Genomic DNA, 17,928 nt, shown 5'->3' with positions numbered 1-17,928 from the left:
CCAGACTTAGCCTCCCGGCATCTGCACATCTTCAGGGCTTCTCATTCATCCCACCCGCCTCTTCCCGGGTTGCGGGCTCGATCTCCAGTAGGGGGCGTGCAGGAGGCAGCGGATCAATAATTCTCTCTCATCATTGATGTTTCTCTCTCTCTCTCCCTCTTCCTTCCTCTCTGAAATCAGTACATTTTTTTTAAAAATCTATCAGGAGAGATAAGATAGATCTACAAGAAAATTACACAGTGAGGAATAAGGTAGCGCCACACAGCAGACGTGGCCTCTGGGGGAGAGAAGGCACGACCGAAACACAGAGCAGGAAGCTCCTCCAGCCCAGGGGGTCCGAAAAGGCAGAACGGGACCTTCCACCAAGCTCCCCACGCGTGAACTGGGTTGCTAGCGGGAGTCGGAGGAGCAATGCCACAGGGAAGGGGTTTGGAGCATTATTCTAACGGCAAGGGGGAGCCCCGGAAGGCTGTTCTGTTGCCTGATGGCGGCATAACCAGGGTTGTGCTTTAAGATTTGAGTCTGGCACACGGCACAGACAAGCGATTTGCTGAGGACACGTTCATCCGGCTGAAAGATCCAGACCCAAGGTAAGCCGGAATGCGCCGATCCGAGAGATCCTTTCCAACATAAGATCCCAGGCCTGGGTGGACGTGGGAGGAAGGATGCTAAGCCTGTGCCACCAGTTCAAGTCTGACAACAGCCACGTCTCTATGAAAACACCACACCAAGCCTCACTTAGCCCTGCGACCCTTACAGGCCACTCCTCCTCGATCCATCCTGCTCTTCGATCCATACTGCCTGTACCCCTGGGCCAGGGCCACCCCCGCAAGTCTCCCCTGGGTGGCCCCAACAAGGGGATTTCCAGGGAAGGAAACAGGAATGCGCCCCTCCTCCCCATCCAGGTAACATGAGGCCTTGAAACTTGCCATCCCCAGAGGCAACACATCTTCCCGCCCTGATGGGTCTCCTGTCTCCCACTCCCTGGCAAAAGCAAGGGCGAGAGGGGAGACAAGATACACTGACTCAGGTGGGGAAATTGGGCCGGGTGGACCGGGCTCTTGTCCACTGCCCAGGACAGCGACCCCTGGAAGCCAGCAGGAGACTTGGTGACGGTAACTCAGACAAGTCTGACCTCCAGGAGTGCAGATTGAGCCAGTCAGTGGGTGCCACCTTTAAGATGGTGAAGGGGGAACGGACTTCAATGAAACGGACCCAGCTCTGCCTGGAGACTCTCCTTCCCATGGGTCCCTAGAGCCTGCTCTGCGAGGCTGAGCCTTCTGAGACCTGAGTGTTAGACTCGTGTGTGCTCGTGTCTCCCCTACCAGGCTCCGAGGTCTGAGGGTCGCGAGCAAGACACACTGAACGCCCTGCCTTGGACACGGCGGGCACTTGAAAATCACTCACTGGACGGACTCTGCCCACTTCCCTGCCAGCCCTGCCTCCTTCCTTTCGGGGTCACACCTTCTGCTGCACGGTTCTCAGTGGGACCCAGGAGGGGACCCTCCTTCTGCCCCCCGAGTTTCCCCCACATCTCGGCTGCAACCCGGCCCCAGCCTCCGATAGATTCTTTTCTGGACCAAAGGGCCCCTGTGCGTCATGCGCTCCCTGCCATCAGCCACACAAGTATCTTTAATCACCTCTGAAACCAGCCTCTCCCCAGGCTCAGCCACTCCGCCCAACCCAGTTCCAGAATCCCCTTCTGCCCGCTTTCCCCCTTGGGGGAGCAGAGAGGCCTCCGAGGGCCAGTGGGTTCAGGGCCCAGCCAGCCCCGACTGGCTTCGCCCAGCAAGGACGCGACGCCTTCCCACTTTTCCAGCAGCCAACTTCCTCCCCTTCGCCCTCAATTCACAAAAAGGCCTGAGAGCCACCCCCAAAAGAGCACCCCATGCTTCACATCCTGCGCCCATCGGTCTCCCAGGCTCAGGAGTAACAGATACAGACCGAGGCCAGGTTACCTCCCAGGAGGGCCGTGACCCTTAGAGCGCCTCCCGGAGGCACCAGGCTCCCCCAGAAGTGACCCTGAGCATCCTCCTTCCTCCCCGTCGGAAGCCACTCAGCAGCCGTCAGAGAGATGGATGGACCCACTGACCGCCCTCCACCTCCTCCCCTTCTCCCATCCATCCTCCTTCCTCTCGGGTGCCTGGAAGGAGCTACCTCAGTGTCCAGGTGTGTCAGTGTGTTGGGGGGGGAGAAGGAGGATTTTGGGGGGTTTCCTGGAACCCCGGCCTAGACCTCCACACGGGTGCGCATTTGGGCCAAATTCCAGAGCATTCCAAACCTGGAAGTCCCCCATCCAAAGGTCTGCTCTGGAACTGTCACTCTGGAATGTGCCTCACCCCTGCTCCCCCACCCCCCAGACACCCCCCAGCCACACATTAAGGCTCAAGGGGGTGGGGGATGGCCTCCAGGCGCAAACACCCTGCTTTAGGGTCAACACTGTGGAATTCTTGAGCGACGGGGTTTTCCTGGGTGAAAAACTGCCGGCCTGGGGCTGAAGGGGCGCTACTCCACCTCGGAGGCTGAAAGGGCCCTGGAAAAGCCATCGAGGGGGGGAGGGGGGGAAGGGGTCTAGAAGCCACGCTGCCAGAAGTCGAGGCTCTGGGATCGTCTGAAATCCCAAACTTCCGCGCAGCAAGACTGAATGCTCCCCTCTTCACTCCCCCGCCCCCCCCATGGGGCCCGCAGCGACGCTCCCCTGAACCCCGGAGCAGAAGGAGCCGGGCAGCCGGGCTCTCCCCATTTTCTCTGGCCTCCGAAACCTGCCCTCCCGTGCGCCGCAGCGGGCAGCGGAAAGGACACCCGCCCACAAGCCGCTGTGGACTGTAGCCTCGCGGAGGGAGTGGGGCTGGAGGGGGCACACCTTGGAGAGCCTAACTGTGGAGCTCTCCCCGCCGCCTCCCGCTCGGAGCCGCGCGCCGGGTTCCCCGCCCCCAGTCCCGAGCAGGTTTGGAAAGTTTCTGCGACCCAGCGGGGCTGGAGCGGCGTCCTCCGCCCCCGGTTCTCTGCCCCCGTCCACTCCCCGCCGGCCCAACACGACTCTTCCGGGCGGCCGAGGGGAGGGGAGGGCAGAGAAGGCAGCAGCCCTTACCTGGGACGCGCCGCCGGGCCGGCTCCGGCGCGGGGTTTGGGGCCAACTCCAGCCCCAGGCGAGGCGCGGGCGGAGGTGGGAGGGACGCGGTGCAGGGCGCGGGGCCAGGCCCAGCCCTGGCGGAGGGTGCCTGGGCCGGGGCGGGAGCTCGGGGGCCTGCCTCTCCACGGACTGGGGCTGTGCTGGCCGAGCTCGGTCGCTCGCTCTCACGCTGGCCTCTCCCCGGGCTCGGCTCCTTTCTCTCCGCGAGGGTGGGCCGGCGCCGGCACTACCGTGACATCACCTCCATCCAGGCGCTTATCGGGCGAGCGCGGCCCCAGGTATGTGCAATCGGTTTACACTGTAACAAAGCCCGCCCAGCCCTCCCCCAGCGGCTCACCTCCAGGCTCCGGCGAGTCGCACTTCCCGGCCCGGGAGGGAGGTCGGAGTTTCGGGCCGAGCTGGCCAGTGGGTTGTTGCTGTTGACCGCCACGCCCCCCGCACGCGGGCGCGCGCACACTCGCGCGCACTCAGTTTCTGGACTCGGCGCTTTCTCTCCAGAAAGCGATCTGGGGTGCAGCCCGGCGCACCTCGCGAACGGGCTCTCCCTCCCCGCGGTATCAGCGCGCGTTCCCAGACACGTCCTGGGGCCACCCCGGGGCGTCTCTCCGTGGTGGACACCTAGTCTTTGTCACCTTCGTCTTGGGTCTCCCATGAGACACTCGCCAGACACAGCTCGCCGCACACTCAGACACAGAGTCCGCCTTTTCACGCCTCTGTGCCCCCTCCCCTCCCCGAGCCTGCACACGTGGACACACCGCACCGAGCGTCCGCCTCCTGCGTGCGCGGCTCTTCCCCGGCACCTGGGCCACCAAGTGTGCGTGGGAACACCACTGTGCGCGCCCCTCAGGCAGTGGGCCGAGCTCAGAACCACTCGGGACCGTGAGCAAACTTCTCCCCAAACCCCAACTAACCCGCGCCTGGGTTTCCAGGGACCCGCCCTGACTCGGGTCAACTCTGAGCGCGCGCTCCTCTCCCCACGTCCCCGATCCCTGTGCCGACTTGTCCTCATGAGCCTTCGGCTTCGGCTCCCCTGGGTGCCGCGTTTAACCTGGCCCGGGAGGACTCGCCCCTAACTCCCAGTCCTGCCCTTCCCATCGCCGAGGGACTTTTCCACGAGTTCGGGTACCCTCGGCCCTCTCCACGCCCCACCTCCACGCCCTGCTCCGGGTAGGATCAGCGGGTGGCTACCCTTTCCCCTCCAGGAACCCGGAGAAAGGGAGCCGCGGAATTGAGGAGGCGAATCCAGGCTGGGGCCTCCCCGGCCCAGTAAACAAGAGATTTTCCGGCCGCCTGCCTTCCCCCGAGGCTGCGGGCTCCGCGCGAGGGGGGCTGAGCGGTCCCGGGCGCCCAGCGGGGCCTAGTTAGCGCGCGCGGGAGGCCCGGCGGGGCCGCGGCGCACCGGGAAGGGAGAGGTGGTTGGGCCTGGCCGGGGCCCCGGGGACACGGGGCGGGGGGGGGGGGGGGGCAGGGCGCTGGGTCTCCCGGGTGCTGGGTCTCGTGATGCTAGTTGCCTGGGGGATCGCCCGAGGCGCGCGGTCAGAGCCTGCCGGTGGCGGGGCGTGTTTGCTCTGCCTGGAGCGCCCGGGGAGGGGGGGAGAGGGTGGAGGAAGGGCGGGGGGGGGGCGCAGCGGGGAGGAGGGGTGGCAGCTGGTCTCGGGCTACGGGGTGGCCAGGTGGGGGAGGGGAATCTCTCCGGCTGTTTGTTTGCGAGCCTCAATCTATGACAACCAGGAGTCTAACTCCGTGAATCACCCCGAGCTGCGGAGCGATAAACCTCCGGCCGCGCCTGGCCTCGTGCGCACCGCCGTTTCGGACTCTGGGAGGGACTGTTTGCTCAGCGGCAGGAGCTGGCGGCGGGGCCCAGGTTTCCTAGAGCCCTGTCTCCCTTCCTGTGCCTGGTCCTCGCAGGCTGGGCTGGGAGATGAGGGAATTCTTTCAGTTCTTTGAAATATGAAGCGGAAGAGCGCAATTCCCTGCCTTAACTCCACCCCCACCCCACGCAGGGCCCAGGCAGCTGGGTGTCCACCGTGAAACGGGGAGCAGCCGGTCGGACCGAGAGCCACGGGCCCAGGGCTGCAGCTGCTTTAGGCTACTGATGCCCAAGTCAGTGGCTGGGAGGGGCCACTCATTAGCATAGGTGACCAGCCAATTCACTGAGGCGGGAAGGGAGATGGGGAGATGGGGAGGGGCCTGAGAGACCTCGGGGAGACACCGTGGATTGTGGCTCCCTCTCAGTGTGCTCTCAAGCTTTGAGAAGGAACCCCTTCACCCTACAGAGACCCCGCCCAAGAAGCAAGTCGCCCCTACATCTAGGCCCAGGCAGGGGGAAGGCTGGGGTACCGGGTGCCTGGCCACTCGCTGGGAGTTATCTGTACCGGCCGGCCACAGCCGCTGAGCTGTCCGCAGCCAGCCTGTGCCTGTGCCTGTACCTGTGCTGTGACAGCGGGGGAAATGTAGGGCAGTTTTCTGAGAATTGTTTGCTTGTTTCCTTTTCTCCGGGCCTCACTCTGGAACAGGATCTGCCTTCAAAACCAAGCACGGCCCTCGGGGCAGATGGCCTGGGCCCCAGGATCCCTGGTGCCCTGGTGCCCTGTGCTAGGAGAGGTGGGAGGCCTGGAGGTGGAGGTGTGGGGAGCCTCACCCCCCCCCACCCCTGTGAGTCAGAGGCCGTGGGTGCTGCTGGCCACTGGGGGCCTGGAGTGGCTAAAAGGGACGATCTGTGGGCGGTGCTCTTGCTTTCTAAGGCTCCAACTATAGGCTCATCTGTGCCCCCAAATGCCCTTCACCCAGTATAACAACCCATAGGCATCGATAAGCTTTATAAACTCCCATTTGCATTAAAAATAACCCTTTGAAGAGCGGTCCCCTAGGGCAACTGGCCACTCACTGTTCAGAGGGATCCCGGATGGATGCATCCTGGAGGGGTGGCAGGCTCCCTCCTGCCCTGACGTGGGGCTGGAGCTCCCGCGGGCCCATTGAAACTACCTTCTGGGACCTGGGACAGTTTAAGGTACTGACCAGGCCCAGGGGTCAAGAGCAGCCCTGCCAGCTGTGGGACTGGGCAAGTCACTTCCTCTCTCTGAGCCCCACTTTCCTCTACCGGAAAACTGGTCTGACACCACCTCCACATCTTGCTGTGAAGTCCACATGGAGCTGAGTCTAGAATGTTCCTCACACAGCCAGGCACTTGCAGAAGCTCCGTGGTCAGCCTCTCTGTAGTCCGTCCCCTCTGAGGCTTAGTCCTGTCAGGTTTAGAAGCTGCTTCTCCAACATTCTTCTAATTCTGTTTGACTAACATCAGAATAGCCTTCGCCCATGGTGTTCCTTCTACCGCCAACATCCTTGCCCTCCCACCCCCCAAATTCCTTGGGCCCAAATTTTAAAAATATGTCCTGCCTCCAAGCTCAGCCTCAGTGGCCCTCCTCTGCAAAGCTGTCTTCACCTTCCCCAGAAAGAACCCTGTTGCCCAGGGCCTGTTATGCATTTGTTTATTGATCATTGATCCTAGTGTATCTCCTTTATTATTTTGTTATTATTATTATTGATTTTAGAGAGAGAGGAAGGGAGAGGGAGAGAGAGAGAAATATCGATGTGAGAAGGAAACACCGATCCGTTGCCTCCTGTATCTCCTGTACATGCCCCGGCCCTGGATCGGACCCGAAGCCTGGGTACGTGCCCTGAGCCAGAATCAAACCCCCGAACCTTTGATGCACAAGACGACACTCCAACCAGCTGAGCCTCAGCGGCCTGGGGAACCCAGTGTATCTTAATCAGCCTTCTAGATGACTGGCTCCCAGTTACACTGTGCCCTGCTCAAGGGGCATGCCTCACGTCTTGTTGTGCCTGGCATCTGGCCCAGAGCCCGGCACGTGGCAGACCCATTACTCTATGGTCCAAAAAAAAAATGGCAGCAAGAGGTGCGGCAGCCCCTGGACGGCAGTCCACTGCTGACCTCCCCCTCACACCAAGGGCCTTGCACACCATGCAGCACCTGCCTGCACCTGCCCTGCCCAGCGGTACCAGGCCTTCCTGGGACGCAGACAAGCCCCGGTGCCTGCTGGAGAAGCCGGCCTCCCTGCACCCACAGAGCCCTGCATGCAGGGTCCAGAGTCGGGGCCTTGCTTGGCCCCTGGAGGAGCCTGCCTGGAGTGCGGTTGGCTCCCTAGAGGGACTTCCCTTTTGCCTGGGTGGCAGGAGTCCTGGAGTGCCGTTCCAGCTGGCAGAACCTTTCGGGAGCCGTTTCCTCCCCCGGGAGCAGGAGGCCCACTTCCCAGGGGGGGAGCGCCCAGGGCTGGCATTCTGGGCCCAGTGGAGTGAAAATAGTTCCCTGCTGAGCGGAGGGCGGGGCTTGGCTCCCTGACCCGTAGGTGCCTGGAACCGTGTGGTAAACAGTTTGCATTTGCCCTTTGCTTGCCCCGGCCCTGGTATTAACCGGTGACTGCCCAGGGTGCAGTGCCTGGCCGTGTGTCCCTTTCTCTTGGGCTCAGGGCACTGCCTGCTTGGAGCAGCAGGTGCCACCTGGCTTTGTGAGAGGACCCAGGTACCCAGGTGGCCCCTTAAGAGGCAGGAAGCCAAGGGGCAGGGGCCGGGTGAGTGAAACGCTCGTTCACGCAACTGGCTGCCCATGGCTGATCCTCTGGAAATGTACCCGGAAGTGGGCCTGCAGTGGAGCCTGCTGGAATGTCACCTGATGCGGAGCCCGTCCGCCCCGCCCCCGCCCATCCAGGGCTCAGTGGCCACTGACCAACCTCCTGTGGAAGAAGAGGCTGGCTCCCGAGCTGCCCAGGCCTGGACAGCCTCCACCCACCCGCGGAGTGAGTCTAGGAGCCAGGGTCAAAGCTGAGGGTCCAGGATGTGGGCCTCTCAACTCCCTCCTCCCTTCTCCCCAAAAACATGCAAACAGGGCTGCGTGTAGGCCCCCCACCTTCTGGTACAGTGTTACCCCAGATCTGAGAACATTGCAGGGTGGGTTTGCCGTCTACCTCACCTCCAGTCCCCCTGCAAACCCCCACGCATTGTGGGACATTTCTGACTTCCCCCGGCTCTCTGCTCACAACACCTTCACTGGCTCCCACTGCCTGTAACTGAAAAGGCCACACTCCCTGGCCCGGCATTCAAGGCCTCTGCAACCCGCACTCCACCTGGGCTCAGCCCCATCTCACTCCTCTTCCCCACAGGAAGTGGCCACTCCAGCCCCAGGTCAGCTCTGAGTCAGGCCACCGCACTGGCCTTCCTGTGGCTTCACTCATGTTGCCCCACTTTCCCCCGCTTTCAGCCTCTTGTAATCAGTCCCCCTTTAAAACCCTTTGCTCTTCCCAGAAGCTTTTGCGGGTGAACCCACCCCACAGCCCTCCATCGCCCTCTGCCCTCCCAGAGCCCCTGGCAGCACTGCCTCGCACATAGGTATCCGCCCCCTTCCTTACCTCTGTGGTAGGCTCCGTGGAGAACTGACTGGGTGTTATGCGTACCCTTCCTGGCAGCCCATATGACAGCGTTGGATGCAAGGAAAGCGGGCAGTCCGGCCGGTGTGGCTCAGTGGTTGAGCGTTGACCCAGGAACCAAGAGATCTCAGTTCGATTCCCGGTCAGGGCACATGTCCGAGTGGCGGGCTCGATCCCTAGAAAGGTGCTTGTGGGAGGCAGCCGATCAATGATGTTTCTCTCTCATCAACATGTCTATCTCTCTCTCCTTGTCCCTCTCTCTCAAAAAATCAATAAAGACATATTTTTAAAAAGTGGGCAGTACCTGTCAGTGGGAAGATTGGCCAAGAACCGAGAGAGGCTCTCAGCTTCTCTAGGGGGAAGGGTCTAGGCTGGCCCTTGCTGCTGCCCCGAACCCTGGGCTCCCTCCGGCTCCCAGAACCCCAGGCCAAGAAGCGCAGAGCAGCGCTGGCGAGTCTGCAGATGCAGTACCACAGCGGCTCACCTCTGCAGAGCACCACTCCATTTTCCAAGTGTCTTTTCTATGCGTTTGATCTTTACAACCCTGGGAGTTCAATAAGGCAGATACCATCTCCATTTTATCGATTTAAAAACGGAGGCTGAGTGACTCGCCGTGGATCAGAGCCCATTTGTTTGAACTCTGTTGGGCCTGCGCTGTGCTCGGGCCCAAGCACTTTTCTCATCTCCGGTCGAGCGCTCACCTTTCCTGCCTTCCTGCTGGTGTAGGTACATGTCTTATATCCCCAAACGCCCTTTGAGGGGAAGGTCTGCAGCTGATCCACCGCTGTGTTCTCTTAGAGCCTTGTCTGTGGTAGGCCCTCAATAACTATTTGCGAGGGGTACGTAGACGAAGCATCTGCGCAGAGGATGTGGGTCACAGAGCGGGTGTCAAGCAGGCAGGCTCCCTGCTCCCAGCAAGCCCTGCAGCTCCAGGAGCCAGCCCCAGGGCAGCGCTGCGCCAGGCAGTTGCCCAACCGGTGGCAGGGCTGTGCCTCCCCCCTGCCCCTTCCTCCTCCAGCGGCTGGCCCCTGTGGTCACGTGCTCTCTGCACACGCTGCAGCCTGCCCTGCCTCGGAGACACTCAGCCTGCCACCTGCCTCACCAGACACCAACAGCTCACTGCACAGCATCCAGGAGACCCGCGCCCCCACCTGGGGTTTGAGGGTGCCCCTGACTCCGAACTCATCCAGGCCCCCCGAGGTGATGGGAGAGAGCCAGGGTGTCACGAGAGAGCCAGACATGCCCACACTCACCAGAGATGGCGCCTCCAGCAGGGCAGGGCAGGGCCAGCCAGCTGGCTTCTGGGCGGTGTCCAGTCCCAGCTGTTGCCTGCGCTGCCTGGGGCTGCCCACCCCCCTCAAATCCACCCCCCCCCCTCCGTCCCGCCCAAGCCCAGCTGCAAAGCCACCAAGGCTGCCGGGAACTTGGAGCTATTCTGGGAGCGTGCTGCAGCTCGGACGCCGGGCGGCCGCTGAAACTTTAGCCCTTTGGTCTGCACGCTGCTCTTCTCCCCTCTGACGGTAAGGCGGAGTCCAGCCACTGTGCTGACTTCCGAACCGCCGATGGCGCATGTGAGGGTCTTAATGGCAGCTGTGGTTGCGCTGAAGTGGGACGTGGCCGCAGACAGCCTTGACTTCAGCCTCTGCTGCAACAGCCTGCAGTCTTGCTGTCACTCATGTGGTCGTTTCCCTTCAGTTTGGGTTCGTCCCGTACCCACCCTGCTGCATTAACCCCTTCGCAGGCCGACTGCCATCGTCCCCTCCAGTTACATCCAGGGCTGGGTTTCCGCTGAGGGCCTTTTTGCTTTCTGGGTTTTGTTTGTTGATTTCAGAGAGGAAGGGAAAGGGAGAGAGAGCAATGAGAGAGAATCATTGATCAGCTGCCTCCCGCACACCCCACACTGGGGATCGCGCCCACAACCCGGGCATGTGCCCCGACCAGGAGCTGAACCGTGACCTCCTGGTTCAGAGGTCGACGCTCACCCACTGAGCCACACAGGCCGGGCCTGCTTTCTGTTTTGAGACTGATCTGATTCTGCAGTGTCAGCCATCAAGTGTCAGGACGGAGTTTAGGTCACAAAAGGTGAGAGTCAGAGTCAGACCCACCTCACAACCAAGCTAAGCCGTGACGTGCGTGTCTTCGGAGAAGCCGAGGTGATGAGGTCGGCTCTATCCCAGTGGGAACCGGAGGCCGGGGTGGGAAGAGAGCCCACCCGAGGTCACACGGCGGTGGACATCAAGGCTAGGCCTGGTGTCCTGACTGCAAGAGAAAGTGTGTCTGGGAAGTCACAGGGCAGGAGAAGTGAGCCGTGGAAGAAATGGACTCCGGGAACCGGTCACAGAGGCACAAGAAGGCCCTGGAGCTTAGGAGAGAAAAGGGTGAAGGCAGCCCTGGGGGTGGGGAGAGGGGGAGGGGAAGCACAGCTGTGCTCCAGGAGGGAGAGCCGGCTGGAGGGCTTTGAAGGGTGGGGGCTGGGGGGCAGGTAGGGGGGCTAGGGAAGGTCCCAGGGAGGATCCCAGCATCTTCGTCAGCCCTCCAGGGGTGCCCTTCCGGGTGGCGGTCTCCACCGATTGGTCGGCGCCAGGGCCGGGAGTGTCAGTGCAGCTGGTCCTGAGGTTGGACGTGGCTTCGCTTGTCTGTTTTTTCTGCGTTTCCGGGCCCTGGAGCTGCAGTGCCACGGAGGCCCGGAGGTTAGCCCTAGAGGTGGATGCCGAAAGGAGGGGTTGTGCAAGGGATGCATGGGAGTTGCATGAGGTCACTCTTGGGCCCTTGTTCCTCCTCCAAGGGGTCTGTCTACCCATGACTAGCGACATGCCAAGGGGGGAAAGGCCAGGGGGGGAAAGGTCAGGGGGGGAGAGGTCAGGGGGGGAGAGGTCAGGGAGGGAGAGGTCAGGGGAGGAGAGGTCAGGGGGGAAAGGTCAGGGGATCTCAGCCGCATGACCAGCGAGATGCTGGGGAGAAAGCTCACCTTGTGGCGAGGTCCTTGCTTTCCCAGGTTTGCCCCTTGCTGGGTGCCCGGGGCTTTCCGCCTGGTGACCTTCTGCACCTGGCCCATCGCCCTGGCGCTGCTCGGGTCTGTCTAACTGCCCACACGGACCCACAGGATTCGAAGGCCCTGGATCCGTGCCTGTTGGAAGGCGAGAGTCTCGGGAAGGGGGAAGGGGCAGAGTCCAGAAGAAAACGTTTTCTCGGCCAGACCCCTTGTAGATTCCCTCTTCCTGGAGGTCAGAGGTCAGAGGTCAGAGGCAGTCCCTGCGTTATTTCCGGTTGGCGTCCCCTCTTGCCCCTTTACACCCTAACTCCTTTTTTTGGACATGGTAATGCTCCAGGGGGAATCTCAGCAGCCTGTGATGTAAGGGCCTTGGATGCCTGAACTGGGCATTTTGGGTCAAGGTGATGGGGGCAGGGGTGGGGTGGGGGGGTGAGAATACCGCTTCCTCTACCCTCCTAAGTGCTCTGCTGGAAACTCTGACGAAAGATACATTAACAGGAGAAAAACAAACACGTTCGTTAACATGAACACTTTCTGTATCCATAAGAGACGCCCAGGCGAAAGTGAGGCGCTCAAAGGGGTGGCTTAGAATTCAGGCTTAAATCCCATCTTCCGCTGCAGACACGGAAAGGAAGGTGTGGGGAAGTGGGTGCGGGGGTGGCCAGGGAACGTGTGAGGAGCGAGAGCAGGTTTTGTTGTGCAGATGCAGGTGGGTGCCCTCTCCCTGGATAGCAGGAGGTTTAGAGCCATCTTTCTCTTCCCGGGACAGAGCGGGAGACGCCGCACACCGGACATTCTCTGAATACATGTGCGTTTCCCTCACACGGGGTAGCGGGGTGTTCGCAGGGCTTCTCCGGCGTAGGCTGGGTTTCAAAGTCATCAGCTCAAAATCCTCGTTGCGCTACAGTCGCATACGTCGGGGAGGCGTATTCTGCGACTGCTCAGTGCCAACTTAGGAAACACCGCGCCCAGGCACCTTCCTTGATGTTTCACCAGGGCGGCACCTGGCCCCGCGGCAGCACCAGAAAGTGACAAGCACACCTGGAGGTGCTTTGCCTGCAATTTCCATACGTGATGTTATTGCTCATTCAAAGGTCAGGTTCGAGCCGTGAGCAAGTCGGTTAGAGCATCGCCCTGCTACACCAAGGCCCCGGGCAGGTTCAGTCCCTGGTCAGGGCACATACCAGAGTCAGCCAGTGGGGCAGGTGGGGGGGTGGGGGTGGTGGTGGGGGGGTGGGGGTGGAGGTGGAAGAGGGCATAGAGGGGATAAATGGTGATGGAGAAAGAAGAAAGAATCAACCGGTGCATGCGTACGTAAGTGAAACGACACATCAATGTTTCCCCTTTCCTCTCTCTTTTAAACCAATCAGTTAGCCCGACCAGTGTGGCTCAGTGGTTGAGCATCAACCTAGGAACTAAGAGGTCATGATTCGATTCCAGGTCAGGGCACATGCCTGGGTTTTGAGCTTGACTCCCTGTAGGGGGCATGCAGGAGGCAGCTGATGGTTGATATTTCTATCTCTCTATGCCTCTCCCTTTCTCTCTCTCTCTCTCTCTCTCTCTCTCTCTCTCTCTCTCGTCAATAAAAACATATTTTTAAAAATAAGATCAATCAATTAAAAATATATTTAAAAAAAACACACACCAAAGGAAAAGTTCAAATGCCACCGCTGTTTATTTCTGCACCTTTTTCCGTGGCCTCGTTCCCTGCCACCCTTCGCCGCCTCCTGCTACCGAATGTGGAGCCTGTGCCCAGACTCAAAGAAAGACACTCGAGGGGCCCCGTGGCTCCCAGGCCTCTGCTGGCGCAAGGTCATGTTGATCTGCTCGAACGAAAGCCGCCGTGCAGTGAGACTGACTCCCGACACCCCTTGCGCCCTAATACCGGATTGCGTTTCAGAGCAGTTGTCCTGCTCTCCTCCTGGCCATTTCCTACCAGGGCTGGGACGGCTCAGTCCCTGTCCTTGGACCCACTCTGACAGTGAAATGTGATCCATAGAACTCCTCTCAGGGGTGCCCAGCCGGCTGCTGCCGGCTCTTCATGCCTGTCCACATCCCTCCTGCAGGGGCTGGGGCGCTCTCCTCCGGGCAAGGGCCACAGTCTGACCCAACTGGCCGTGCCCCTCCCCTACCCCCAGCACAGTGTGCACAGCCAGCTGCTGCCAGTGCTTGCAGCGAAGCGTCCTGGGATGGGATGTGGGCTGGGAAGCTAAACCAGGAGCCCTGGACAGGGCGACAGGAGACCTGGCTTCAGCACTCGGCCTGGCTGCTGAGGAGCTGGCTGTGTGGCCATGGGGCTCTCCCTCACTTCTCTCGAGCTGTTTTCTCTCTGATACAATAATAATGAGTGTCTACGATGGGCCAGGGACTGTATATGTTGTGTATTAACTCCTTTGCTCCTCCCAGTAGTCTATAAGGTGGATACAGCGATCCTTAAATAAATAAGGATAAATGAGGGAACTCAGGCTGAAGTAACTTGTTCAAGGTCATTAGCTAGTAAGGGATAGTTGACCCCAGAACTTACACTTTTAACTACCACACATGCTGCCTCTGTTGGGATAGGAAAAAGTGTATTGGCTAGCTAATGCTGCGTAACAAATTACCATGCCATTTGGTGGTACAAAGCAACCAACATGGTGACATATAGTTTCTATGGGTCAGGAGTCAGGGAGTGGCTGAACTTGGGGTACTGGCTTGGAGTCCCTCATGAGGCTGCAGCCATGATGTCGGCCGGGGTTGTGGTCATCTGAAGGCTGGGCTAGGGCTGGAGGGTCTGCTTCCTAAACGGTGCCCTCAGACAGAGCTGGTTGGTGGCTGGAGGCCTCGATTCCTCAGCACGTGGACTCTCCACAGGCCGTTGGAGCGGCCTCAGGGCGTGGTTGTGGGTTTTCCCCTGGGAACGTGTTCCGAGAGAGGACCAGGCAGAACTGAAACACAGTGACTAAGCCATGGAACGCGCAGGCTGTTGTTTCCACACTATCTTGTTGGTGCCAGATCAGCCGTTTTCATGAAGGGAACTCCAGGAGGTGGGATCGTAGAGGCTACCTTGGAGGGAGGCCATCACAGGTGGTAACTGAGAGCCACTAACAGGTTGTTGGGAGGGTCATGTCAAAGGAGAGATGGAAGCATGCTGCAGGCATTTGCTAGAGCTACTGTACTGCACCACAAAACGGGGGGCTTATAGCCACAGAAACGGATTCTCTCACCGTTCTGGAGGCTGGGAGTGGGCGGCAACAAACCACCACAAACTCCGTGGCTTACGTGGCCAGACATTTATTCTCTCGCAGTTCAGGAGGCCACAAGTCCAAAGTCAAGGTGTCAGCAGGGTCATGCTCCCTCTGAAAGTTCAAGGGGAGAATCCTTCCTTGCTTTTTATAGCTTCTGGTAGCTCCAGGCAGCCCTGGGCTTGTGGCCTCCTATCACTCCATCTCTGCCTTCCACTGGGCTTGGCACTTTTCTCTGTTATCTGTGCCTTCTTTTCTGTCTCTTATAAGGACACTTGTCATTGGATGTAGGGCCCACCTTAATTCTCTCAAAACCCTTACCTTAATTACATCTGCAGAAACCCTGATAAAATAAGGTCACATTCTGGGATTCCAGGTGAGCGAATCTTTTCTTAGGGGGTGGGGAAGAGAAACACCATTTAACCCACCAAACCTCCCAGCCAATTCTGTTCCAGTGACCTATTGCTGTACAATAAATGAGCCCAAAACTTAGTGACCTCAAACAGCAATCGCCGGTTTCTTTGAGTGAGGAATTTGGGGAGGGCTTGGCTGGCTGGTTCTGGCTTCCAATCTGTCATACCGTGGCAATCAGACCGTGGATGGTGCTGGAACAGTCCGGGACTGAGGCAGGTAGGACTAGGCAAACATCGTCCTCTCTTCCTGTGGTCTCAGGACCTCTCAGTGTGGCCTCCCCATGCGGCTAGTTGGGCTTCCTCACAGCATGGCAGCCTGGGGGAGGTCGGACCACTTCCTGGAGAGCAAGGCATTCAGAATCACTGAGGGTCACCTCCACGGTGCTCTGCCATTCAAGACAGCCTCCAAGGCCCTCCCTTCCCCCCAGATGCATCTACCTTTACAGATGCAGACACTGAGGCTCAGCAAGGGAAGTAACTGCCAAGTTACTCGAGCTCAGGGCAGAGCCACACCTGAACCCAGGAAGGTGACTTCAGGGCCCGTAACTACAGCACGTACTTGGCACCTATGGATACTTTCTCGTCTCCAATGATCTGTTCCTTCAACCTGGGAAAATGTGCCCGATCAGGTCCCAGGCTGCTGTCTAGGATGATCCGGGGACAACAGGGATAGAGTGAGCGTGAAGGAGGCCTGTAGACGGGTCGCCAGGTGCCCTGGCTTCCAGCCCTGGCTCGGCCACGCCTGTTGGTGTGGTCTCGGGCAGTTTCCTGTTCTGTAACAGGAGGAACCAGGCCTGCCCCGCTGCCTTTTATGGTTGTCACGGGTGACAGGAGGTTCAATCTGTTGGAGTGCTTGCTAAGCTGCTTAATGCTGGTCAAATAAAAGGCATCGCATGTCCCTTTGAGTTGCTCAGAGTGCCAGGAGCATCTGGCTGCTTGGCAGATGTTGATTTTCATTTAAGGGTTTCCTACCAACCCCGGAAGGAGCAGCAGGTCCGGCAACTATGCTCTGCAACCAAGGATGGTTACCCAGGAGACCATGCGGTCGAGTCATCCATGAGGGACTGTGCACTTTGGAGCTTGCGGGTCCTTGTTGCCCCAGAGTAGCCAGTGAATACGACTGGGGAGGAGATGAATCTTCCAGAGGATTCGTGTCACTGAGGGCTGTGTAAACAAAGGACCCCAAATTCAGTGCTTAACCTGGTGATTCATTTTTATCTGTCGTGGTTGTGTAGGTTGACAGGGCTCAGCTGACCAGTTCTTCCTCAGCGAATGGGGCGGGGTCTCTATACATTTGCAATCGGAGAGCAGCTGGGTCTGTGGTCATCTGAAGGCCTGACTGGGTTGGGTGTCCTAGATGGCAGTTCAGGGCTCTTCCACGCGGCCTCTCTCTCCAGAGTGTGGCCCCAGCTTCTTAAGGGGCAGCTTTTGACTCCAACGGTCAATAGAAATGGCCAGTCTCTCAAGGGCTGGGTGCAGATAAGGGTTGGCCTCACTTTGGCCATATTCCGTTGGTCAAAGAGTCACAAAGCAGCCAGATACTAGGGTGTGGAGGGATGGACTCAACCTCTCAGTGGGGGCCTGGGGTGTCCACCCACAATCTCCAAAGAATCTTTGCGCCCCTAACAGTCAGCTTTCCCGGTAGAGACTGGCAGGTGTACAAGAGACGGGCCCCCGGCTGAGCTCATGGTGGCTCAGGTAGCTGAACTCTTCCTCTCCAGAAAGGGAAAACAGTCATTCCAACGGGCTGCCTCCCTGCCCTGTCATCTGTCTGTGGCGTTTCCCAAGCCTCCTCGCCCACTCCCATTCTGCCCTTCTTGTGCCTCTTGTCAATGTACTCTTCTCGCCCCCTTTTGACAAAAGCAAATCTTTGTGCCCTAGGGCACATGATGGCTTCTTTGAGACTCGGTTCCCCACCCCCAACCCACCCCCGTAACATGGGGTACCTCCTAGGGTTCCTGTGAGTATCCTATACGGTTTAACTCAGCAGTTCCTAGCACAGGTCTGACACAGGGAAGGTGCCGGGTGAGTAAACCAACAGTCCCGTCACAGGTCTGGTCTTGCCCACGTCTATCAGGTCTTGTGTTAAATGCTTTCCATAGGTTATCTGGTCGAAACCTTCGGGCTCCAGGAACTAAGTACTATTTTTATCTCCATTTCGTAAAACAAGGAAACTGAAGCTCGAGAGGTTATGGAACTTGCTCAAGGTCCTTCGGTTAGTAAGTGGCAGCAGCTCCGAGACTTGAACCTTGAGGTGTTTCCCACTGTAGCCCAATCTTTAGCCCCAGGTGATGTGAGTAAGAATAAAAACACTTCTGCTCTTGGCCCCTCCCCAGGCTTCCAGACTGTTCTCTAGACTCACATACCCTCTGGGAGGCAGCTGGTTCCTTGTTCATCTCTAAGCGGCTGCAAACATGTGCTCACTGGGGAGGTATCTGTTCAGGTTTAAATACACTGGCCAGAGGTGGAGTGACTGGCCGGGGTGGGGCGCGGGTGCTCCGTTCAAGCAAATATCTGCTTCTCCCCCCACCCCCCCCCCCAGAAACTCTCCTCCTCTCTGCGGTGGTGCACAGCCAGGAACCTGGATGGCTACGGCGGGTCCGTGGGAGTTTAGCGAGGATAGCCAATTCTCAGGGATGCTCAGACCTGCCCTGGCAGGGCCAGCAAACTACACTCAAAACCTGGCCCACCGATTGTTTTATAAATAAAGTTTTATTAGAACCCA

At 59.2% G+C, this 17,928-nt stretch overlaps 1 protein-coding gene and 1 long non-coding RNA gene across 3 annotated transcripts in view; one reads left to right on the top strand and one right to left on the bottom strand.

The window, feature by feature from the left end:
- Positions 1-3,748, bottom strand: part of GPRC5C (G protein-coupled receptor class C group 5 member C) — a 14,945-nt gene extending 11,197 nt beyond the window's left edge. Inside the window, exon 1 of one of the 2 annotated variants that reach the window (XM_059671114.1) lies at positions 3,471-3,748. The gene's annotated coding sequence lies outside the window, so the exon portion shown is untranslated. Of the gene's footprint in view, positions 1-3,091; positions 3,305-3,470 lie in introns of those variants that run through there. The other variant, XM_059671115.1, reaches the window with a different exon arrangement.
- On the top strand, positions 3,273-17,928 carry LOC132219066 (uncharacterized). The gene is made up of 2 exons (XR_009449360.1): positions 3,273-3,411; positions 17,746-17,928. It is a non-coding gene; the product is annotated as an uncharacterized LOC132219066 (long non-coding RNA).

This window comes from Myotis daubentonii, chromosome 16 (genome assembly GCF_963259705.1).
Source record: "Myotis daubentonii chromosome 16, mMyoDau2.1, whole genome shotgun sequence".
Lineage (NCBI taxonomy): Eukaryota > Metazoa > Chordata > Mammalia > Chiroptera > Vespertilionidae > Myotis > Myotis daubentonii.
Note: the sequence above shows the minus strand (reverse complement) of the source record. Positions and strands in the feature narration are given on the sequence as shown.